Source organism: Falco rusticolus, chromosome Z, assembly GCF_015220075.1.
Source record: "Falco rusticolus isolate bFalRus1 chromosome Z, bFalRus1.pri, whole genome shotgun sequence".
NCBI classification, from domain to species: domain Eukaryota; kingdom Metazoa; phylum Chordata; class Aves; order Falconiformes; family Falconidae; genus Falco; species Falco rusticolus.
The window spans coordinates 29432276-29457120 of record NC_051210.1 but is presented as its reverse complement, the minus strand read 5'-3'; the positions used below and the strand labels follow the sequence as shown (position 1 = coordinate 29457120).

The following is a 24845-nucleotide window of genomic DNA, read 5'->3' as shown; positions in this document are numbered from 1 at the left end:
TGAATACCTGCCTGCCCATGGGGAGTGGTGAGTGAATTCCTTGTTTTTGCTTTAGCTTGCAAAACTTGCTGGATTTTGCTTTACCTATTAAACTGTCTTTATCTCAACCCACGAGTTTTCTCACTTTTACTCTTCTGATCCTCTCCCCCATCCGACTGCAGTGAGAGTGAGCAAGCAGCTGTGCTGCTTAGTTGCCTACTGAGCTTACACCATGACAGACTCCAGTTGGAAAACGTAGTCAGCTCATGGACATGCTTTCTTTTTGTATCATTGGTGAGGCAGAGTTGAGGGAACATTCCTCCACTGACACTGACAGAACAAGCTGTGCTCCAACGACCCTGCTGCCTTCCTGGGAGCTGGAATGTAGAGCTGGGAAAAGTGCTATCTCAGCAATAGCAATTGTAGCACCATTTGAGCCCTATGTGGCTCTATGCACTCTCTTTGCAGTTTTGATAGGGAAGAAAAGCTTGCAGCACCTGATGCGCTGAAACCTGTAGCACTTTGACACTTCTCTGCTTTAGAACCTGAACTTCAGAAGAGTAACATAAACTTCAGGATTATTGCTTTAATAGTGTGAATCCAAGCAGCTGAGTAGGAAGTAGGACTGATTTTCTGATTTTCTGTTATGTTAGCAAATTAGATTAAAGTTACAGAGAACCCATGCTCTTTCCCTCATTTTTTGCAGTTAGAAGATGGTAATTTGACAGGATAGGCCTGGGTCTGACTCAGCTGGGTAGCTCCCATATATTTTTCTTCCCCTCAAACCTCCCACAGCTAAAGCAGATGACCTCAACAGACCACTGTCAAGTGTATTCTTCCATGTCAAGGCCAATTGATAAATCTCTAAAAAAATGATACAAACGCCATGGAAGCATGGGCCATTAATCAGCAGTGCAATCAGTGATGCTGTAATGGCACTCTTGCAGTTCTGAGACCTGTTCACACATTTTCAGCAAATTCCAAGTGCTTAGTTAGCAGCCTCTGTCTGGGCTGTACCATCCACCGTATGGACAGCATTATCAACTGCTGGGTTTCTGCACTGTACCAGACCAGGTTGTGGTCAAAGTCCTTCATGGCTGTTCTGCAGGTTTGAGCATAGAGCAACCATGCGTTTGGAAGGTTCCCCAGATTAGACAGGAACACATCAGTAGCTGCAGGCTTTAAAATGTCTATTGAATGATTTTGAGTTGTAATGCACAGACATGATCATCCTGGATGGCTTTGGTTTTTAATGAACAACCATGGAGAAAATGTACACTCAGCTTATTTTGTCCTCAGAGGTACTGCTCTTGTGTTCTTCTAGGACTTCTGTGGGTGCATTACACAGTACCATATGCTTCTGAAGAATTTTTCCTACTGAATTGTGGATTTGTTCTGCTGATCGTTTGCAGAGAGATCTGGACCTCAATAGTGAAGTGGCTTAGTTGAGGTGTATGTCCTCAGTGCAAAATATGAGAGGGTCAGCAGCTTGCACTGAAGCCTCATTCCAGCTGAAAACCTAAACACCAGGTTCAACTGCTCATCTTGTTTAGGATCACCCTTTGTCTTCAAAGGCAGCAGCTGTGTACATGAAAAGGAGTGGAACAGAGATCCAGCTGCGACTATGAACCTGAATTTAGTAAACAGCAAAGATTCAACTGAAAGGGACAAAGCAGTCAAGCAGCAGGGAACAAACCAGGAATGGAGCATTTTTATTTTAATTTGCCTCCCTGTGCTTCAGGTTTGCAGTAGCTACATTTAGAGTCTGGGAACAGAAGCCCAGCATCCCAGGCAAACACATGAGGAGTGATGACAACAGCAGGAAAGAAAGGCAGCCTGCTTGGGTAGCATGGCCAGGACAGACTTTCCCAACACAGCACCACACACCCTCAGAGCTCAGCCCCTTCCAGGGAGCTTGTGCAAATGCAAAGGTTGGCCCCAGCACTGAATTCCAGGGTCTCTCTGCTCCTCGACGCTTTAGCAAAGGTATTGGAATAAGGCTTTGCTGAAACAAAACTAGTTTTCTGAAAAGCCTCCTTTTTTTGTCTGAAACACTGACTTAAGTGTGTAAATTTATTTGTGTTTATTTCCCAGGTGCCTTGTTTGGAGCTTGGAAACATGGGGAAAAGCTTTTTTGTTTTGTTCGGTTTTGTTTTGATGGAACACAGGAGCCAGCTGTGCAAAATGGAGTAGGGTTGAAGTATTTACAGCAACGCAACTGGACAGATCTTTTTAAATTTTTTATTTATTTCTTTTTGTAATGTCTTATGCCCGCTTATAGCAAGTCACAAATACCCTGGCTTGGCAGGTAGCAGAATACTCAGTCAACTCCTGGGCTGAATGTGTTGCTGTGTATGCTTCACCCAGGGTGCCTGCCACACTACCTTCTACTGTAAATGGACTTCAGACCAATGTTTTAAAGGGTAATAGTTTGCCTTGTAATGCAGTAATAATACAGAAATGGTCCTTGAGTGCATTTACCTTTAAGTGAAGCACAAAATGCACAGTAATTCATGGAGTTTCATTTGACAGACAATGAATAACTCTTTTGCACACCAAGTTTAATAGATATTTTTCTCACCATGCGTACTCTGAAAGCATGATAGGATTAGAATCTTCATCTGATTCTCAGCTTTCCATCCTTCTCTCTCCTGTCCTCACCATTCATTCATCTTCTTTACTTGGAGCTGTCTCAGTCTGTATTATGATGAGTGCAATGTAAAGTTTTTGACTTTCAGGCCAGCACTTCATCTGGGGTAAATTACTAGAGCTCCATGGAATTATGGAATTCAGCAGCGCTATGTGCATTTATGGTGCCGACATCATCAGTAATTTTCTTTTCCTCCTTGTGTTCCAGCGTTTATTGATACCTCCCTTTGTCTCCTCCTAGTCTCAGATGTTCTCTTCAACTTGCTATGGTCTTACTCCACAGGACCACAGACATCTGTGCTCTTGCTATTTCTGTCTCTGGAGATGACCCTGTGTATTATCACATTCTCCATGGCTCTGCTTTGTGTCCTGGCTTTGTTTTTTCATAGTCTGGCTTTATTTTTGGTCATTCTACCATGACAGCCCTCACTGGTATTACTAAGGACTTGCATATAGCTAAACCTAAAGATCTCACTTCTGTCCTCTTTTCTGTTCTCTTCAATTCTACCTGTCCAGTCTTTTATCCCCACTTGGATGACTAATTTAAATGAAATGTCATCAAGAGAGGGAAGGTCACAATCAGAGATCTTCTCCATTTAAATGACAGCAAAGCTCCCTTAACTGTGCCATGGAGCCAGAGATCCGGCCATGTCTCTCTTCCTTCCCTTGGTGTGGTATTCTCAACATCCCAGGCACACAAGGAGCTTTGAATTATTTTTAAGGAGGAAATGTTGTTAATTCTTCTGTTCTGATATTAGATTGTCCCATGTCATCTGAACGGCTCTGAATCCCTGACCTTGTATCTCCCACCTAGACAGTGCTGCTCTTCAAAAACTCCCTTCATGTGCTTTGAGCTTACAGCAAAGCAGAGTCTTGTTTCTCCACAGCTATGAGACCCTCACTTTCTCATTTCTTCAGATCATTGTGAAGGTTATTACATTGCAATTGTAATACACAGCAGTAGCCAGAGACCTCTGTCAGGATGAACATTTTGCTGTGCTGGTGATGTACAATTGACAAGTTCCCCTAGCCCATAAGTTTATTTGGCTGCCAACATAAAATCTAATTATGTTGTTTTTCATGTCCTTTTTTCCCTCTTTTGGGACCTCCTCTACTTCCCATATCTCAGTTTTCTATTAAGATGAGATCTTCTTGCGTTTTCTGAATACTGCATATCTAATCCTCAAGGTCTCTGGATTTCTCCTGTCACACCAGCAAGTATTTCTGCAGTCTTCAGTCCTTGGAAGTGCCCTCTCAGAAGCTGTGTTTTTTTTCCTTTCTAGTCTATTACAGTATTTGTGCCAGTGATCTGGGGTTGCTTCATACTTTGGAGTCAACAATTACTTGGATTGTTTCAATACACTTGTTTTTATTGCCCCCTTCACAACTCCATAGTTTTGGATGGAGTTACATCTGCGCTTTTGCAAAGGCTGACTATCATCATATTACATGGAATGAAGGACTTATCTGCAAAGGGGCAGCAAAAACTGGTCTCAGGTGAACTTAATAGAGCATTGCATTCAGTATTTTCCTCCTAGGAAAGAAATCTCTGCCAGGACCAAATGCCAGGACCAGCAAAATCCTTCCCAGATGGTGTCAAGTAGATGTTGCTCTATTTCATTTCTATTTGGAAATGGGTGATGCTGAAGTAAACCCTGGCTCTGAAGGGCACTGTGCTTATGAAGACCTCTGAACTGTCCCGGTCAGCAGCCACATGGGGAAAGCATTGGGAATGTATTCAGTGTAGCCCCTTACAGCTGATTTGCAACATCTTACTGAGAGCTGGGTGCAGCTGCCAACCACGGTGGTATGGCTATGGCTATGCTTGCCTACCTTTTTTCCCCCATTTCCATTTGCTCCTGTTCTCTAAGTTTCCTTCATGTTTGTATTCTCAGTGTAATGGAAGCAGCATTACAGACTACAGATTCTAGATAAAGACAAAGAAGGTGAGACTTTTCAAGGATAGGAGAGGAACAGGGTGGAAAATAACACAGTAAGGAAAAGCTGATTAATGGTAGTTATGATATCATTAGACTTGGATTCTTTGCTCCTTAGCTGCAGAAAGCATGGTGTGAAATGAAGAAGGAAGTTCAAGCTTTTACATCAAAAGTGATTTACAGTATGAATGTGCAGCCAGTATGCAAGGCATGGAGAGAAGGGTGTTGGAGGAAACGAACACTGCCTGATATGCTTCCAAAAACAGCAGTTTGGGGGCAACTCTGTAATGCCTAACCTGAGACAATTTCCAATATCAGATTTTCAAGGAGTGCAGCTCAGGATTTTTTTAAAGTTGGACACTGTTAGGGTCTTTATGGGCTGATAGGTACCCCATCTTTCTTTCAAAAAACAACTTGGGATCACCAGCAATAGGAAAAGCAGCAGGGGCCATTCCTGAATCAAATGATGAGACAAAGGTTGCTGGGACAGCACACATCAATCAAGATATACTGTATGAAACTTCTGAAAGATGCAATTCCCTCCACAAAGCTGTGTTTTGTTGTAGTGAAAGTAAAGTAAGGACTTGTAAAATACTAGTCTTAATTACTGGCAATGGTCCTTATAGCCAATGAAGTTAACTCTGACTGTAAAGAGTTTGTAAATTAAGGAGCCAAATAATGCAGCACTGATCCCTGGTCTTCGTGATCTGAACAGCACAAATAAAAAATTGTCTTTTCTAAGGTCTGTGCACCCAGACTGATCCATATGAAAAACAACATCTTTATTCATGCAAAACAGCCAGTGGCTCTGTTCCTGTCAATGGCTCTATCACCATCAACTTTACAGCAAAGACAATTTTGCCTGCTGGGTGGGGTCATGATAGGTATTATGGTATATATGGGAAGCATCCAGGACACTCTGATGTGTGTTTCAGCAGCCAGTGAAAAGCAGCACCTCAGACTAGCTAGCTGCCCGCATGCATACAGTGTGCTGAAGAAATCATGTCGTGGTTTAACCCTGGCAGCAACCAAGCACCGCACAGCTGCTCACTCACTCTCCCCTTACCCAGAGGGTTGATAAAGCCTTGGGCTCTGTATTGCTGCTCTTACCCTTCGTATATGGGAAGTGTAAGGGGAGGCCTTCCTTTCTCAGAGGTCTTCTGCATGTCTCAGGCTAGATGATGGAGAAGATGCAGCACAGCCCAAGCATGCGGTTAAAACAGGCACAGAACAAAACCTTGTCTCCCAGCTGTGTGCTAGTAACAGTCTGTCCCAGCCGGGGGACCTGCAGTGTTCAGACAGCTGCAGTACAGCCCCACATCTGCTCAGGCTAGGAAGGACACTGTGGGGTGTCCATGCTGTGAAGCTGTTGCATAGGCAGTAACAGCACAGCAGTGACACAGTGGCTTAGCAGCTCCAGTAGGTCAGGAGCCTTCTGTCATCAGGGTGGGGGCTATTTGACCCTTCAAAGGAACTACGCCACTGGCACATAAAGCTATCACAGACTGCATTGTCTGCACAGGTGGCAACAAGTGGCTTTCATGTCTCTCAGGGTCATTGGTGAGACCCCTGAATATGGTTACAGCATACTCAGTTTGCAGAGCGTTTCCATGCAGCAACAGAACCCTCTTTTGCTCACATGTACCCAGGTGACTCGTATGCCTCTACATGGGATGATACCCCATGTGATTGAGTCTAAACTACAAGACTGAGGTTATGAGACACAACTTTACTCATATGCAGGAGTATGTGTGAGATGATCAAAAGAAGATTCAGATGGGCAAGGAGACAAATTATTTCTAGACTCATTAACTACTTTTCCAGTGTTCTGCCCCATCTTAATTTCTGCTAGCACAGAAAAAAAGGGCAACCTCTGCTCATCCTGCCAACAGGGAGATAAATATTTCTTATGGAGAGCTCTTTTGTTCTTTCTGACTGTGAAGAGGAGAGACTGGCAGACTCATAAGAGACAGCAATGATTGCGATCCCACTGCACAGCTTAGGTTAGGTCTTCTAAGGAAAACACAGACTGAAAATTTAAGCTCTCCTCCTACTAGATGCCAGATTGAGTATAGGAGAGGATTTGTAGTCTGCTGTAAAGCCTGCATTTGTGTCCAAATTTACCTCCTTTCCTGAAGCTAGGCTTCCCACTCACCAGCATACCACCTGCACTTTCCCTGGAACTCAGTTTGCCCTCATGTTCTGTGCAGCACGGTCTTTTGTGTTCTTGCCCTTCTCTTATATCCTGCTACGTTACAGCAGATGTTACCAGCCAGCTGAATGCAGGCAACCACTTTTTGCAGGTTTAACCTCTGGGTATGATCAGCTGTCCTGTGCATCCAAGATGCTCAGAAGCTTCAGGGATGCCTTGCTGGATGTCTTGGCACTCACAGAGCACCTGACATAGCTGTAAGTTCCCAAAGCTCATCTGAAAGGTCTCCTTGCTGGAAACACTGCAGAGACATTCCATGTGGATCTACACTCCCTGTGGGCAAGGTAGTACTATCCACATTGGGGTACTCAGCTCACAGACATACATCTGAAATGTGCGTATATGTCACACATGGCAAAGTAAATAGCTATTGTTACTAGCCCGTGTTGAAGCATGGCTACCAGTGTACTTTGGGCAAACTTCTTGCCGTATCTCTTTCCCAGATATTGCATCATAGTGTATCAGAAATGTATGTAGAACCAACTCAAGACCTATAAGGACTCCTCTTAAAGCTAGGTTTATATTTACTTACTCACTGACAGGGGTTCACAGTGCAGTTAAAAGAAGTATTCAGCATGGAGTCTTTCACTGTGGTCATTTTTCAATTTTATATCACAAGGTGCCTTTAAATACTCTGTGTTCCCCAAAGGACAGAAAGGTACAGGAAAGGAGGGAGAAAAAACAGCCATTTGACTAGGAATAGAGGGATTGTCAATCATAGTAACTAAAGCTGAGTTCCACGGGAAGAAAAGGGCTGGCTAGACTAATCCACTTGGTGCTATAGCATCAGCAGAACATTAGCACTTTTTTGTCTAGGTAACAGAATTTATTGTTTGCTTTATTTTATCTTTCACAGGCTTTGTATGCACATTCCCAACAGCTGCACACTGAAGTAATTTCTCCTATCCTAGGCTGAAGTTTCCTGGAGAAAATAAATCAGAAATTAAAAAAGTGTTTTTAAATGACAGAAACTATCATTGGTGACTGTGTGGTTCTAAGGCATAGAGAGAATTTACAAGATGTCTATAAAATAAGGACATTCAGAATTGACAAGCTTTGATTCTCAGTACCTCTGGAGGCTGCATTTCACTTAGGCATATTAGCAAGTAGTAAAGAAATTAACCATTCATCCACTAAAATCAGAAAGCACACCTACAGAGGCACTGATTACACTGTGACATTTATCTCCTTGCTTGACAGATCTACAGTATCTCACTCATACACATGCATTTTTTTGCTTTCACTTGCTGCATCAGTTTGGTGAAGATAAGTCATTGAGAAAGGGTTCTGCCAAATGGAGTGAGAACATCCTGCTGCGGTAATGGAGAACCTGCACTGAGCTTCCTTCTTTTCTACAGTTAGACCCTGATACCCGTATCTGCATTCACATGCAAATGTCCGTTTGTACAGAGAAGGAAGCCTAGGATGAGTGGCAAAGACTGCCATTGCTCATTTTACCTACTAGTCTTCCAAGGCTTTTTTATTTATAAATGAAAAAATGCCCATTAGCAAGAGCAGGTCAAATTCAGGTATTATGACTAATATATACGCATCTGCTGTGGAGTTGAGTGAGGACCGAGGCAGAGTCAGAGGCATTTGTACTTGGAAAGCATTTCAAAATGAAATTTGAAATCTTGGTGTGATAAAGGAGTTCAGATGACCTCACCACCTTCTGGAACTGATAGGGACATTCTCTAAGAAAATTAATTCCAGTGGGTTGATTTATGTTCCTGCTGGTGCTTGGTGGATGGGTATAATGGTGTGTAAACAAGAATGTGCACAAAGTTTAGGTCAAGCTGACCCACCCTCTCAAGTCCTTAAATGACCCACTCTCCCAAGTACCCACCCTCTCAAGCCATCAAAACTGATGAATGAAAGGACTTCTGACCAGGGGAGTCAACCTTGGGAAAGAGAGAACTGGTCATGATAGCACTGCTATCTAAATTATGCAGAAAGAAGCCCCCAAGTGAGAAGGTTCTGGCCACAAGAGGAGACAATCTGATAAGGTGTTGCAGTCTACAGAAAATTAGTTGAAAGCAGAACAAAGATAATAGTGGTAGTGGGAGATTGCAACCTGCTCCCTCCGCCCTGCTGAGAGAGGGCAAACCTCTGCTTGGGCAGCCTGAATAGCTGGGAAAAACCTCCAGAAAACCTCCAGCCATGCTACCTGAGGCTGTGCGCTAGTTTGCACTAGAAGAGAGAAACTTGTACCCAACTCTGTGTGTAAATGAAAATTAGTATTTCCTGTACTAATAATGTGCAAGTACTCTGCTGTATATAATGTGTGGCCTCAAGTAACTTGGTGAGCATGTTAGGAGTAAAGATCCCCCATGCACGCAGCTCTGCAACAAACCAGTGTCGGCTTTCTAGGACTGTCATTTGGTTTGGAGAGTTTTCCTGGTTACGATTTTTGGTAACACATCTAGTGCGAGACTAAGAAAAAACCTCTTTGTGAATGCAAAAGGAAAGAGGGTGCAGAGAAACCCTAGACAATTCCAGAGTATGCTTGACAAGGAATACAAAGGAATAAGCTAAAAGAGGACTGGGGTAAAGTATTGACCAACATCTGAGCAATCAAGCTGATTCTTGATTCTTGTTGTATTCAGGCAAGCAGAATTTTATAGTACTTATAAATAAACAGGTATGCTGTTTTCGTTGTACTTCTTGGGGCGAATTAAACATGTTTTGCTTAATTACAAAGAGATTTAATAAAAAAACAGAGTCCTGTTGTCATGAGTGGTTCTGCAAGGGGTCTGCAAAGATGCAGCATGAGCTGAATCCTAATATACCCTTGCACCTTCACCCATCGTGTGAATGTTGGCATGGGGTGCCTCAGCCCCGCATTGGGTTAATCCCGCAGCCCCATCTCTGTTTACCAAAAGTGCCCCTGATCACTCCAATGACACAATCCTACAAGCAGGATGCTTCTTATAGCTTGATTAAAGGAAGCGGGGCAGGAGTCTGAGGAGAATCCCTCACTGGCTGTCATGCTTCAGATATAATTTGTATTGTAATTTCTCTTTAACTGAGGTTGCGTTTCCCTCCTGGCCAGTACAGCCCTGCCATATCTCTCTCAGAATAGTAGATTTTCTGGATGGATTTGGTCAAACCAATGCCTCTTTGCCTGAGGCAGTTGCAATTACTATCTACATGTTGACTAAGTTATTGGTCTGCTTTTCCACTGAGCACTTTGAAAGCCACTCGGCTGGGCAGATGAATGAGACATATTGGAAGACTCAAACTCATCATTCAGTAACTAAAACAAAATGTAATTTGTGACTTTATTATCACTTCTTATAAGCAGCATAGTTTGATAGTGGCTGGTGTGAAAAGAGAAAAAACAATTCCCACCCCTCAGAATTTTGTTAGAAGTCCTGATTTGCACCAGGCTAGAGGGAGCGACAGTGCAGGGCAAGGTATTGTTGTAACTTTATGACTAGAGGTCTGCATGAGGCAGAACTGGGGAGGGTATATGCTTGTGTAAGGGGTTTTGTGACTGAAAAAGTAATATATCCAGACAGTGAGGAGCAAATATTCACAAGCATCGGTTCTCATTTGTGGATCAATAAGCATATACATCTTCAGGGACTCTGAAGGCAGATTGCATAAGATAACAAAAGAGATTGTGGAGTGTCTGCAATGGGCAGAAGACTTTCCGTAAAGATGAAATCAAAGAGGAGTTGACAATTGGATGTGGAGATTGGAGAGAGGAGAACTCAGTTGGTGTTTTACATTTGTCATGCCAGGAGAGACATCAGACTCACTCACTGAAAGGACTAAGGCCCTGAAAACAAGGAAGATGTTGTGAGTACCTTGGATACTTAGTTCAACAAAAGAGGTTCTGGATGGTTGTAAGATAAGTAATGGGTGTAAAATAAGGGAGGACTGAGATAATTTCATGGCAGAGAACTCAATCTTCAGAATGGATAGACCGGACCACAGAGATAAGAAAGTTACAAGAGAATGGCAACAGTAGCCTCGAAGGATCCCAGAACTGAGTTTGCAGAAGTAAAGGTCAATTGGTGGGCGCCGTGAAGAAGACTACAGGCCTTCACCTGAAGACCCTGACAACCACCCAAAGACCACCAGGGAAGATGACTGTGCATGCAGACCATACATATACATATATTGATGAGTTCCAGGAAATCTCATGCATATGTAAATGAGTTGTTGGAAATCTTATGAATATGTGTAACTTCATGGTATATAGTCTCTAAAAGTTTGCCAGATTGTTGGAGCACCTATGGTAGAGCTATTCTCAGTGCTGCCACAGCGCTGCAATAAAGAATGTCTTGCTTAGTAACAGTCTGCTGTTATTGAGTCTTATTATACTGGACTCCTTACCCAGCTGCACCTAGCCCCCCACTTCAGCAAGATTAGAAAGCAAGGAGGTTTGGATGCTGCCGATCTTTGTATCACCACAACGCCTGCTTCAGGAGCAGTGTCTCCCAGCATGCTGCCCAGGAGACAGAAAAGAAAAAGCAAGTGATGTAGTCCTGAATAAGCTGTGTTGGGAAAGGGTTGGTGCTTGCATCAGTTAAAATTCCTGCAGAAAAAAGCTCATCTCATGAAACAGCTGAGTGGCCCAGTCATTACAATGCATGACTGCAAATCACCCTGCTTCAAGCCTTAAGGAGGCCTGACAGCAGCTGTCTGCGGCAAGAAGGGCCATGGGCTTATGTAGGGCAACAGACAGGGCAGAGAGACTGATCATCCCAGTGTGCAGTGGGGAGGGGTGAGAGAAAGGATGAGTGTTGTCTCGTAGGTGGGTTTGTCAACCGGTGTGCAGCATCAATTCACGCACCAAGTCGAGGTATTCCTTATTTTATTCTAGTTTGCACCATGTAGGGAGCTAAGTGGTCACTCACAAATGCCTAGCTCTTCAATAGTCATAACTTTACACTATTTATACAGTTCACCATAAAAAGACATCAGCCTTCATTGCTTACAAGTTACTCAACTCCTTCATTACTTAGTACTCCGTTTGACATTTGTCAAATATTTCTCTCACGTCTCATATTAGTTTGCATGTTCATTCTCAAATTCTTTTGGGTCTGGGAGGTTTCTCGAGTTGGTGGTCAATGAGTCAATGGTCAAGATCTTCCCCTGCTGGAATTACCTTTCCTCTAGTTTGCTGAGCTCACTGCTTGTGATGAGCTTCCTATCAGCCGATCCATCCTGTAGGGGTGTTTCTTTTGTGAAGCATTTCCTGAACAAAAAGATTTGCTGGTGCTCAACAAAGGGCTTGTGACCTGAACAGCTCATTTGTTCCAACTGTCTCAAAGCCAAACTGCCAACTATACATTGAGTTCCTATCATGAGGTCACTCACATGTCTAATTCTGGCTGTTTTATTTATTTATGCAGTATAACCAAAAGATTCCTGAAGATAGGCCTGCCTTTGAAATCAGACGTTAATGAGTTGGGACCAAAGAACCTCCTTCACTTGTATTAGGTATTTTGTGGAGAACGCCGTGGGACCACTAGGTGCATGAACTCACACGGTGTTTTGCACTGAACTGAGTCATGGGCAAGCAGGAGAGAAGGGCAAGGACTGATGAATGCCTGAGCCATGACCTAGCCTGGGACAGGATCACAACTATGGTTGCCTGTCTGGGAACCTGGGTGAAAACCTAGCATCAGCCTAAACATGACCAGCAATACCTGCCTTTCATTTCTTGTGTCTGCCATACAACAGAAAGATCTTGCCTGAAACCAAGGAAAAGGAACACTCCAAAACTCCCTCTGACCATAGACATATGCAAGGATCCTTGCTGGAAGGTCAGGGTAATGTGCTCAAGAAGACGTAAGAAGTGTATAGCCAAGCTGGGAGATAGAATCAAGTCTCTTAAGTCCGATCTATTGTATACTTGATAATATCTTCCATTTTGCAAGCCTCTCTTTAACTCACTGCCTGTAGGGAAGGTGTAAATATCATGAGCTTGATACTGGGACAAGATCCAGAATTAATCTGGACGGTCAGTGCTGCAAAATTGAAAATTTTAGGAAATCCTCTACAGTTGGATTGAATAAGCCACAGTTTAGAGCTGTTGCTCTGTTGGCCATGTCTCCTGAAGGCCAAGTGAATATGAAACTTTGTGTTGGGTTCCCAGAAGTTTCCAGTCACAACCTGCATACCCACCCTCCAGCCCAGTTCCTTCCTCCTACCATTCAGAATTATTTATGACATGGAAGAGTATGGAGCCTGTGGTATCGTGACACTTGACAAACATTCTTGCATAGACTAAATCTCTCTCCTATATGACCCCAGCAAGCCAGTCACACTTCACCGGCCTGTATTTTTCGTCTCTGCTCTCACCTTATTTCTGGTGCTATGTGAAGACCTTGTTCTCAGTAAGAAACTTCAGGACCTGTGCAGCTTTACTAAAAAGGAGCTCTTTGAAATCACTTGTAAATGTGCAAGGACTTCCTCTGGATTGGAGAAAGTACTGGGGAATTCTTTGCTTTGCAGCAGAAAAACTGATAAAGACCCAGGAGATGTCAAGGCTAGATGACACAGAGAATGAGCTGCCACATTTTTAACAGGTGATGTTCTGTTTTTGAACTAACTTCCAAAAGTTCTTGTGGTTTCTTTTGAAGCATCCCAAATCAGATCAGATGGTTTTCCTGAGAAACTCTAAGTCAAGTGCCAATCTAAATGCCCAATATTGACATATCTGGAAGCGAAACCGGAGGCCAGAACTGAGGTCTAAGGTGACCCCATCTGGTTTGTGAACCTGCAATATGCCTTCACTGAATACTGGAGATTAACTATTGTGTTGACAAGCAGCTGCTGAGGGCAGTCAGAACCACTTGCTCCTTTATATCTGCTTCTCTGATCAAACCTGCAGAGCTTTCTGGAGTTATGTATGTGACTGTATGTAGTCATGGTCCTTTTCTTGGAATAACTGCACAGCAAACCTAGCAATAATAGGATATACTCTTGCTGTGTGTATACATGTACATATGCATATGCACATACATGTACATGTACACACACAAATACACATGGAGGCATATTGGATAAAAATTCTGGATATGCAGAAACTTGATAAACTCAGAAAAGTCCCCTGTAAATAAGGTGACAGTCCTTTTTTCTTAAACACAGCTTTTGCCTATAATCAGTCATGTTCACTGCTAACTGGGACACAAATCACACCTTGCTCATTGCTGCTTCCTAGCTCCTCATTAGACATGGCCTGAGCAGCCTAGTGCTGCTCCCTGGAAAATGCAGATTCCAAATCTGTACTGCTGGCTATCTTAATCCTAAGAACTCTTCTGTTGTTTATCCGTTCAGGACATAGAAGAACATAAATGATGTTCAATAACAGCAGTCACAGGTTTCATTTTGAAGATGTGGGCAGATTAATGCAGTGATGCTTCCTTCTCCTTCTTCTCCTTTCCTCCATTCAGGCCAAGCAACATCAGAGTCTGATTTACTAATGAGAAACTGGAAGTCATTGAACAACAGTCCTCACATGACATCTTTATAAGTCTTCTAAGTGTCAGAAGCAGGACTGCATTTTGGCTGTTGGAACATGTCCTGGTTTCAGCTGGAATAGAGTTAATTATCTTCTTAGTAGTTGGTACAGTGTTGTTTTAGCTCTGATGTGAGAACAATGTTGGTAGGACACGGATGGTTTTAGTTGTTGCTGGATGATGTTTATACTAAATCAAGAACTTTTCAGTTTCTTGGGCCCTGCCAGCCAGGGGGCTGTAGGGGCACGGGACATTGGGAGAGGACACAGCGGGAACAGGTGACCCAAACTGGCCAAAAGGATATTCCATACCACAGAACGTCATGCTGAGTATATAAGCCGGGGGAAGAAGAAGGAAGGGAGGGACATTTGGAGTGATGGCTTTTGTCTTCCCGAGTAACCATTACACATAACGGAGCCCTGCTTTGCTGGGGATGGCTGAGCGCCTGCCTGCTGATGGGAAGCAGTGAATGAATTCCTTGTTTTGCTTTGCTTGTGTGCGTGGCTTTTGCTTTATCTAATTAAACTGTCTTTATCTCAGCCCACGAGTTTTCTCACTTTCGCTCTTCTGATCCTCTCCCCCACCCCACTGCAAGGGAGTGAGCAGGCAGCTGCATGGGGCTTGGCTGCTGGCCAGGGTTGAACCATGACAGAGCATTAGAGGAGTAAAGAAGTCTAGATAACAGGAAAAGCCTTATAAAGTTTTAATTTATGTTTTGTACATTTGTGATTATTATAGATGAAAAATGACAAAAATATATTGCTTAATGCTTTATGTTTGAATTAGGTTAATTTTTTTTAAAGACAAATCATCATCACCTAAAGCCCAGCAAAAAGTTTACAATAAATCTTGCTTACATTAACACTTGTTCCATAAAATATACAGATAGCACGATTAAAACTCCAGCCTGCTCAAAATATTAAAATCCCAGCTTCTCCTGGTCTTACTGAGAGCTGAAGGAACTCAGATGTGTGACCGTAGGAAAGTATGAGTGCACTTAGAATTAAAATTGAGAAACTAGAACAGAAGAAAATAATGGTTTCAGAGGAATGTATTTAGAACATGATTTAGTGCAAGTAAATTACTAATGCTTTAAACTGCCTCCTTTTAATCTCTGCAACATTTCTGTGAGCCTTTGTGCAATGGATGGTGGGCTTCATATGCTTGCTGTTGGAACTAAGCTTAAAGAGATTCTCACAGCAGCAAACTGTAGAAATGACACCAGCAGCATAACAGTGATTTACATGGATCGGTAATGTAAAGGCCTAGTTCAGATTTTTTTTGTCAATGACATTGTCTTGCATGGAGGGAAAGAAATTGCACAGGCAAAATATCACTTATTAAGATAGAAACTTGGTTCAATTGTTAAGTGCCCACCTTCTAGAAGTAAAATTAAAGCCAAATACTGCTTAATGGACTATAGATATATATATCTCTATAAAAATTCAGAATTTTCTTTCCTCCTTAAAAGGAGGAAAGAAATAGCAGATGTATCTTTAAAACAATATAAAATGACCTCATGTGGTTTATTCTGTTTTGACATGTTCCTTGCCAGAAAGGTCCACAGAGGCCAGAACCCTGCTTAGCAAACTTCATAGCTACAGCTAAAGTATTGCACCACAGGACAAGCAGTAACTAAAACTTGTGTTTATTCCAGGAAAATGCAAGAATATTTAATATGGATGCACAGATACGGTATAGAACTGAAGCAGCAAGAGTTATAACTGATACACAGAGAGCGCTAAGTATTCTCTTTACTTGTTGGGGCATAAACAGTCCTTAAAGTACATCTGAAAGCACAAATCAGATCTTGCTAATTTGTTGAGTCACCAGGCTGGCTAAAATTTGCCCTGCAATGGAATGATCATCTAGACACAGCTTACCTTTAAATTTGACATCAAACAACACTGAACAAAATAATAAAATTAAAAGCATATGCAAGTAGAAGTCTCAACTGAAAATGAAATGCATGAATAAAATTAAGCAGGCCAAAGTGTTCCTGCATGCTAATTCTTCCCTGCATCATCAAAATTAATTAAGAGGAAAATAAATCATGCTATAGAGAAACAGAGGTAAATTCAGATGCTCTCAGGAAGATAGCTGAGCTTTATGCATGGACATTGCTGTTTCCTGTAAATATTGAGCCCAAATCTGAAGTGCTCGCTCACAGCACTTACCCTGGGGTGGTCTCAGTGGAAAGGCAGAGGAAGACAGTCTCCAGCATGGACATAAGCACCAGAATATATCTCGTTCTCATGTTTTGAATATGGGCACACCAGTTAAATTGATTTTTGGCCCTTCCTGTGCTTTGCAGTTGATAGTAAGGTTATGAAAATCCCCGATCACCAGCACCGCTTCCCTTGTCTGGAGGGTGCTGTGTGGATACACTATATATGGTGATACTCTTCTGGCCCTGCTGCTGGAACACCTCGGGTACACACTGGGGACTCAGGGCACATAACCAGTCCAGACTGCAGCCCAATTTTCCCAAACATTTTAAAAACAAGTAAATAACTGCAAAAATATTCTACAATGCAAAAAAGATAAGAAAAATAGGAAAGAAAGCCAGTGCTTTGTCTGTACCTTCAGATTTGAAGCATTTTGAGCAAGACTGGGCATTGTGAGAAGAGCATGAGATTGCAGTGTTAGTTTTCTAATGAGACCAAATTAATGGTGTGTAATTTCTGTGAAGTGTTAAATTGACAAAATGATCTGCCAAGCCAGACCATTTGCTTAGTGGCTTGAAATGTTTGCCCTCTATAATGGTAAGATACCTGACAACTAAACTTGTGCACAGCTGCTATAGATTGATCAGTTTAAGTTACTTTGCTTGAACTCCACTGTTCTCTCAAGACCAGGGTGGCTGCAAGAAAAGAGCATGGGAAGGAAACAAGGTGAGAAATCTGCTTTCCTATTTTTCCCAGCTTAATTAAGAAACAAGAGGAGAAAGAATAATTATAATCATGCTGCCAGCCCTAAGGTCAGAAACACATATGTGAGGACGCTACTGCAAGTGGAGGAAAAAGTATGGGGTTAAATAATACAGCTGCCCTGTAATACAGCAGTCCTCCCAGGTCTCAAGCCTATTCCCACCACTATTCCTAGGCAGGGTGCAATGCTATGAAAATTACGGCAGACTGATCCCACAGTATGTTCCTGTCATTTGTCTCTGGGGTCTTGCTGTCTGGGATCAGGCCAGGTCCCCAGAAATCTTACCCATCAAGCAGCTCAACAGCCAGAGAAATGCTTCTCTAATTGTCCTGCAGGTCTGTACTGTTTTGCTTCCTCTGAAGATCCGTTCTAGGAGTTTTTTCTCCTCTGATTTTTGGGATATTGCCATTCAACTGGGAAACCACTCTGCTCTGTGCTTGTTGAAAGGTGAACAAAATGGGCAAACTTACGCTAATGCCCAGCAACTGTATTCTTAGTCATAAATCTTCTTAGTCATAAATCCTGGATTCCATAGCTAACCTATGCTTTGAGTTAACAGCATGATATAATCTGTCTTCAGAAGTGATCAGATCTTCAAAAGTCACTTTCTGGTGATGGCAGGGGGACATTGGTACTATAATGACTCCTGAGACAGAAATCATCAGCTGATTGCTGTCTTCCTGCAACACAACAGCTGTGGACCAAATCCTATAGAAAAAGGATGTGAAACTGAGGAAATACAACTGATTTCTTTAGGGTTATGTGTCTCTGTTCTGCTGCATATTTTGTAGTGCCACGGACATTGTCTCCCACATTTCCTGGGCACTGACTGCCATCTGCCAAAAACAGAGACCAAAAAGCAGCCATGTGCATGTCATGTCACACCCCTGCATCCTAGGCTGTAGGAATGGCCAGACAGTAGTGGCACAGGCAGAGCCAAGGCTGTCATCACTAGATTTGCAAAACAGGGACATGGTCCCTGATCTAACAGATGCGTATTGAGTGCTCCCCTGGTGGGAAGTTATTGGCTATCCTTAGATCAGTTGGAATTGAGGGAAATAGTTCACTTCTTCTTGCTCTGCTGTATTGGTTTGAGCAGGAAATGTATCCTGCCAGGAAAGCACATGGCACAGACTCCCACCCTCTAGGTCCTAAGGCAATTCAGGTTAGGCAAATGGTGGTGAGATTTCCGCTTGCTGGAAATAGGCAAAGCAAGCAGTAGTCTTTCTGTGTGATACAGTGGTACCCTGTTACCTTCTATTACCCCTGGCCGTGGTTTCTCTGCCTTAACCCCATCTTAGGGAATTTTCCCAGGTCTCAACTTCATGCAGAAGACTCTATGATCTTCCTGAGCTTCATTGTTTCTTTTCCTCCTTCACACTATAATTAAGTATTTCAAGCTGTTTTAAAGAACAGTGTATCATCCTGAGGTCAGTCTGAATGAGATTTCTTCTGGAAGTATGAGGCTTTGACAAGGGCTATAAAGCCCCTCTAGTCCCTTTTCATTCTGACCCACAATGATATACTGTAGAATTCAGTTCATGATGTATATATTTATATTAAATGACTGCAAATACTGGTCTGCACAACTGAGTCTGTTACTTTGTCAGATCATGGAGTCAAACACCTCTAGTTAGATAAGGCTAAGAACTAACTCTATTAAATAGAAATGACAGCAGACCCAAATTCTCCCATTCAGACCCTAAAGGGGTGATTTTAGGAATCGATATCTGGGCCTGACTCAGAATTTTACAGCTGATAAATATTTCTGTAGTCAACTAGATTGAAGTCTCAAATTTGGGCATACTTGGCTTGGGAAACAAAGATTCAGCTACAGGGCCATCCATCATGGTCTCAGGCCACATGCTCACTGATGTAGGCTGCACTACCTTCCTGGTGAGCTGGATTTCTTTTCCAAGTTCTTGATCCCACAGGCAGCTGAACGCTTCCTTGTCTCAGAGTCAAGGGTGCTCAGTACTTTGGAGCGCTGAGCCATGGACCGACAAACAGGAATGAATGAACCCTGCAGCAGGTTGTGTTTTGCTCTTCCACTGGCAGGGAGGGGAGTCTGACAGGTGAAATTGTCCCTGACAGCCCATGACAGACACAGGTCTCTGTGTGACTGACTGTTCCGTGGTCGCCTTCTCTTTCATTTCAGAGCATGTGATGATGAATAAAGAGCTGCACAAGGGGATATCCCTATTACACCCTCCTTAGATCTCACTCCATCTTGAAAATTCTCTTTTTTGTGTACTGGCTTTGGCTGCGATGGAGTTCATTTTCCTCACAGTAGCTCGTATGGGGCTATGTTTTGGATTTGTGCTGGAAACAGTGTTGATAACACAGGGATGTTTTCATTACTACTGAGCAGTGCTGATACAGAGCCCAGGCCTTTTCTGCCTCTCACGCTACCCCACCAGCGAGCATGCTGGGGGTGCACAAGGAGCTGGGAGGGGGCCAGCTGACCCCAAAGGGGAATTCCATGACATATGACGTCATCCTGAGTATATACATCTGTGGGAAAAAGAAGAAAGGGGGGGCATTTGGCATTATGGCTTTTGTCTTCCCAAATAGCCATTATGCGTGATGGAGCCCTGCTGTCCTGTGGATGGCTGAGCACCTGCCTGCCCATGGGGAGTGGTGAGCGAATTCCTTGTTTTGCTTTGCTTGTCTTTGTGGCTTTTGCTTTACCCTTTAAACTGTCTTTATCTCAACCCACAAGTTTTCTCACTTTTACTCCTGATCCTCTCCCCCATCCCACCGCAGGGGTGGGGGAGGTGAGTGAGTAGATGTGTGCTGTTCAGTTGCCGGCTGGTGTTAAACCAAGACACTCCACCACAAAGATTCCTGTGCCCCTCCAGCCCTCTCGCTGGCAGGGCCCAAGAAACTGAAAAGTCCTTGACTTAGTATAAGCATTACTTAGCAACACCTAAAGCATCAGTGTGATATATTGTTCTCACATCAGAGCCAAAACACAGCACTGCACCAGCTACTAAGAAGAAAATTAACTCTGTCCCAGCCAAAACCAGGATACAGAGAAATACAGTGACATTCTTATGTAGCTATGCAGCTAGTTCAGGAAGCTGTACAAAACATTCTGCATTCCCTCTCCATCACCTGCACCCTCCTGAATAAGGTTCAGCTTTGATGACACTGATAGAATTTCCCTTAGCATTACGTACATACCATTCCCTATTTATTTCTATTTCTGGCTTCTGCTGTGTTTTAAATACCTGGTGGTGATTAAGGAAGGACTTTATGTGGGTCTCCCCTTTCCCTCAACATACGAAATCTCTTGTGGATGCCTTTGGTGGAGCTGTGCATCTCCTTACATGGGAGTCTAGAGTTCAGTTAATGAAAAGTTACTAAATGGGATGCTGAATCAGAAATATTAGCAAGCATGAACACACCTATAAATAGGAGTATGTAAAGCTATCGTATAGGTTTCTCTACTGTCATCCCATTAACCCTTTATGGCTACATTTTCTTCATCAATATAACAGAAATACCTTAGGCGGTGGATTATACCTTACGGGAGGCTTTTGAAGCCACACTGTTACTTGTCTGTATGCTGTAGTAATAGAAACAAATATCCTCAGTGCATGGCAGTTCACAGCCACTTGTGGCTTATGATAAATGCAACCAATCAGCAAATCAAAGGCTGACATAAACCACAGACTTTTCTACAGGGTGTACTTGGTAAGCTGTAGGTTTGCCTTGAGCTACAAATAGTTGGAAATTGCCATCATTATACAAGAGATCAGCTCTTAGAAGATGAGTTGCCAGACCTGGCCCATATATTGGATGTAAAACACAGAACGCAAAAAGAGGAAAGGAGCTTACTGGTTGGACCAGTATTTTACCTGAGCCTAACATCAATCACAAGATAGCATCCTGGAATGCCTCAGCACTTCATTAATAGTTACATTTATTCTATTAACAACATTCAGTAAAAAAATGGAATATTTTGGCTCAGATTTGAAACTTGATCAATTTCATTAGTATTTTAAAGTATTTCTCTGTGAATAGCTATATGGCAGTATTTTCAGAGAAAATGTCTCAGCATAAGAGAACAACTGTGGCAAATGCATGCACAAATTAGGGATGAAGCAACACTTTTAGCTCATTTAAAATGCACATCCAGCACAGTATGATTCTCTGTCTCCTGAGATTCTTGGTGCAAAATGAAAAGTACACTGGTAGTTATTTTTACAAATTTATGAATTCCCACTGTTCTTATGTTCGCACTGCCATTACGTTGTTTAACACTAAATGTGCACACAGCAGTCAGCCAGACATGGCTGAAGATCTGGTCCCTTTTTAAAGAGATATGACTGTTACAGTATCCACACTGACATTATAGACCTGGGTAAGGCATCTGCCATCTGTAGTAACCTGGAAGTTAACAGTTTTAACAGTCTCCCATGACTGGTGTTTTCTTGGACAGAAATAATGTTTTGACATTTTTTGCTCCCAAATCAGGGGCTAAGCACCTTGCTAGACCACATTCCTGTCTTGCTTTACAAGGGAGGAGACACAAAACACCTTCTGGCTGTAATTGTACTGTGTTCCACAAATGGGAGGCAATAAAGGAATGGAAACCATGGGTTTAAAACCAAGCACAAGCCTAACATGCATCAGGAACACGTCTGAGCAGACACAATGCCACAGGCAGCACTGGCATGTGCTCACTGCACTGGTGCAGATGCTGTCACTCAAGGGGATGGAGACTTTATGACTTTGCAGGAAAGCTTTTGGACTGCTCTGAACATGGGACTGATACTGCCTCTGCATGGGGCAGATGTTCCCAGCCTCTGTGTCAGCCCGTGGACACCATGGGAGCTGGATGTCCTGTTTCTCAAAGACGCACTGGCCAGTATCTGCTCTGTCTTCAGCAGGCCCTGAAATCTCAGTATTTTCTGATGCTAGGAGTTTCTGGAATCACATTACTGTCTAAATTTTTCTGCTTTCACAAGACTAAATTGTAAAACAGCGTGTTAGTATCTTCTCTTGTGTGCTAACACCTGCACCATATCTGCAAGTTGCCTCTACTACTACATTGCTTTGTTTGAAGTAAGGAATTAGGAGGCTACTGGTCCTTTAACCAGCATCAGAAAGATTCTCTGTCTCTGAACTAGTGCTGGCTTGTAATATACTCTCCTCCACTGAGACATGTTTCAGTTTCAAGGCTAAGTCATTCCAAAGGCAGAGCTATCAATGGAGTTATTAGCAGAGCAATTCCCATTGACTACATTTTCAGTATGAACTAGAGTGCTTGGGGATCAATGTATCTAGAGCTGCCTTTTGTATCAGCCCTACTGGACTTCTTGCAATGCCCATACCTTGGAAGTTTATGTTGATTTCTGTTGCAAAGGTGAAACTGATTTGAGAACTGAGACGTGAAAATATGGAAAGGCTGGAACAGATGCTGTTGAAAAATCATTTTTTCACATTAGTAAGCTGTGGGACCTACAAATCGGGAAGGTATCAATCATAATAAGGCAGAAACAAAAGATATGCATTCCAAAACTAGTCCTGAATCTGTTCATATCTTATAATGGAAAGAATCAAGTCTTGCAGGGAGTTTTAATGGTTACAATAACATAATACTAATAGTGTCACTTTCTGTGTCAAGAACCTTACTCTAAAGTAAAAAGACTGAATTTGGTTTGGTGTCTTAAAAAAAGACATTAAGGAACTTGCAGAAATAGTTTGATACTGTTAATAATTAGCAAGGAAACGGCTGATTTTGCTCAACAATGATTATATCGTATAAAGATGCTCCTCTTTTCTCCCTCTTCCACTGCAATCCTCAGAAATAAGATATGGATGGCTTACACAGAAATGCCTTGAAAATTCCCCATAGTTTTAACCAGAAATTGGAAGCAAAAACCAAGGGGTGTGTGTGCTGCATATCACATTACTGAACTTCTATAATTCAAAAGTAGTGGAATGATTTCATGGGAAACATCAAAAGTGGAATGGTTTTCTTATTGAAAACTGCCACAATTTTATGAGAGTATCACAGTGTTTGGTATAATTAACTCTCACTGGTGGGGAGCTGCCTGGCCCAGCACATAGCACAGCCTCACAGAGGGTTAGCATGCTGAGTTGTAGGGGTCTGTGGAAGAATCCCTGTTCCAAATACTGAAACATCATCTATGGTGAGGATGTAGGTTTCCTCCTTTTTCCCATAGAGAGGCCATTGATTTTAGGGGTGTTTCTCTGACTTTAGCTGAAAACTGAGTTTGGAAGTCCATTAACTCCAAGGAGGCAAAACCTCTTGCAGTTGTCCAAGGAAGCGCATCTGGTGTTTGCTCAATTTTTGTCACAGGAACAACCACTTTCACATTATTCCCTTCTCCCAGATCATCTGAATCATCACTGTAAGGAGGATCAAGAGAATCAGGATCAAGCCAGGTATCTCCTGACCATTCATTTTTCTAGGTATACATAACTGCCATGACTTAAGCAGTGTCTATTTGCAGCATTACTAAGCGATCCCTACAAAAGTGGGCATTGGCTGTGATATGGAGTTGCAATTTTGTTTCTAAGAACCTAAGGACTGTCCTTCTTCCTGTCTGCTGCTACAGCTGGGTCTGAAAGTGTCGAAGCAGCTGCCTGCAGAGATGGGCAGGCTGTGGTGGTATGGGGAGTTGCTTGAGTGTGTTGCTTGTTGGGTGTGGACTTGCTGGGTGCAGCTATCTGCATATCCTCCTGTGGAGCTGCTGCAAATGTGTCATCCTCCTCCCCAGCAGCAGTTGTCCACCCAGATTGCACATATGGGCTTCTTCTGGGGCAGTTTTCTGTCAAATCTGGGTCCTGTGAAAACACAGCTGTTACCCTCCTCTTGCAGCAAACTCTTTGCTTACACCTTTTGAGCAGGTGGGGAAAATCTCAAAGCTGAGGTTAAAGAAGAGTTACTAAAAAATCCAAAAGAAAAATTTAGTTACCAGCATTTTGAGACAGGAGAATACCAAGGTAGGAAAACTGAGCTTTACAATGGTGAAAGATCAGTGTGGGTCTTGAAAAGGTCTGTTGGGCATTGAAACTTAAAGCTAAGGCTGACCAAAACATTACTGTATTGTTCTGTTAAGTAATGACCAGCCTTGTGTTTTCACCTGAGAAAGAAATTAATCTCAGAACATTTCCTACCATCCTGTTATGGTTTAACCAGAGCAACTAAACACCGTGGAGCTGTTTGCTCACTCTTCCACAGTGGGACAGGGAGAGAATCAGAATAATAAAAGCGAGAAAACTTGTGGGTTGAGATAAAGACAGTTTAATAGGTAAAGGAAAAGCCACACATGCAAACAAAGCAAAACAAGGAATTCATTCACCACTCCCCATGGGCAGGCAGGTGTTCGGCCATCCCCAGCAAAGCAGGGCTCCATCACGCATAATGGTTACTTGGGAAGACAAATGCCGTAATGCCAAATGTCCCTGTCCCCGCTTCCTTCTTCTTCCCCCAGCTTATGTACTCAGCATGACGTCCCATGGTATGGAATATCCCTTTGACCAGTTCAGGTCAGCTATCCTGGCTGTGTCCCCCTCCCAGCTCCTTGTGCACCCCCAGCATGCTCGCTGGTGGGGAAGTGTGAGAGGCAGAAAAGGCCTGGGCTCTCTATCAGCACTGCTCAGTAGTAATGAAAACATCCC

At 42.8% G+C, this 24845-nt stretch overlaps 1 long non-coding RNA gene across 3 annotated transcripts in view; it reads left to right on the top strand.

Annotated features, from left to right (window-relative positions):
• The window catches only part of LOC119141115, a 29605-nt gene extending 18525 nt beyond the window's left edge, over window positions 1–11080 (top strand). The window contains exons 1-2 of one of the 3 annotated variants that reach the window (XR_005101844.1): window positions 6–27; window positions 6869–11080. This is a non-coding gene — a long non-coding RNA (uncharacterized LOC119141115). Of the gene's footprint in view, window positions 1–5; window positions 28–3816 lie in introns of those variants that run through there. The other 2 variants (XR_005101843.1, XR_005101842.1) reach the window with 2 other exon arrangements.
• The last annotated feature ends 13765 nt before the right edge of the window (window positions 11081–24845 follow it).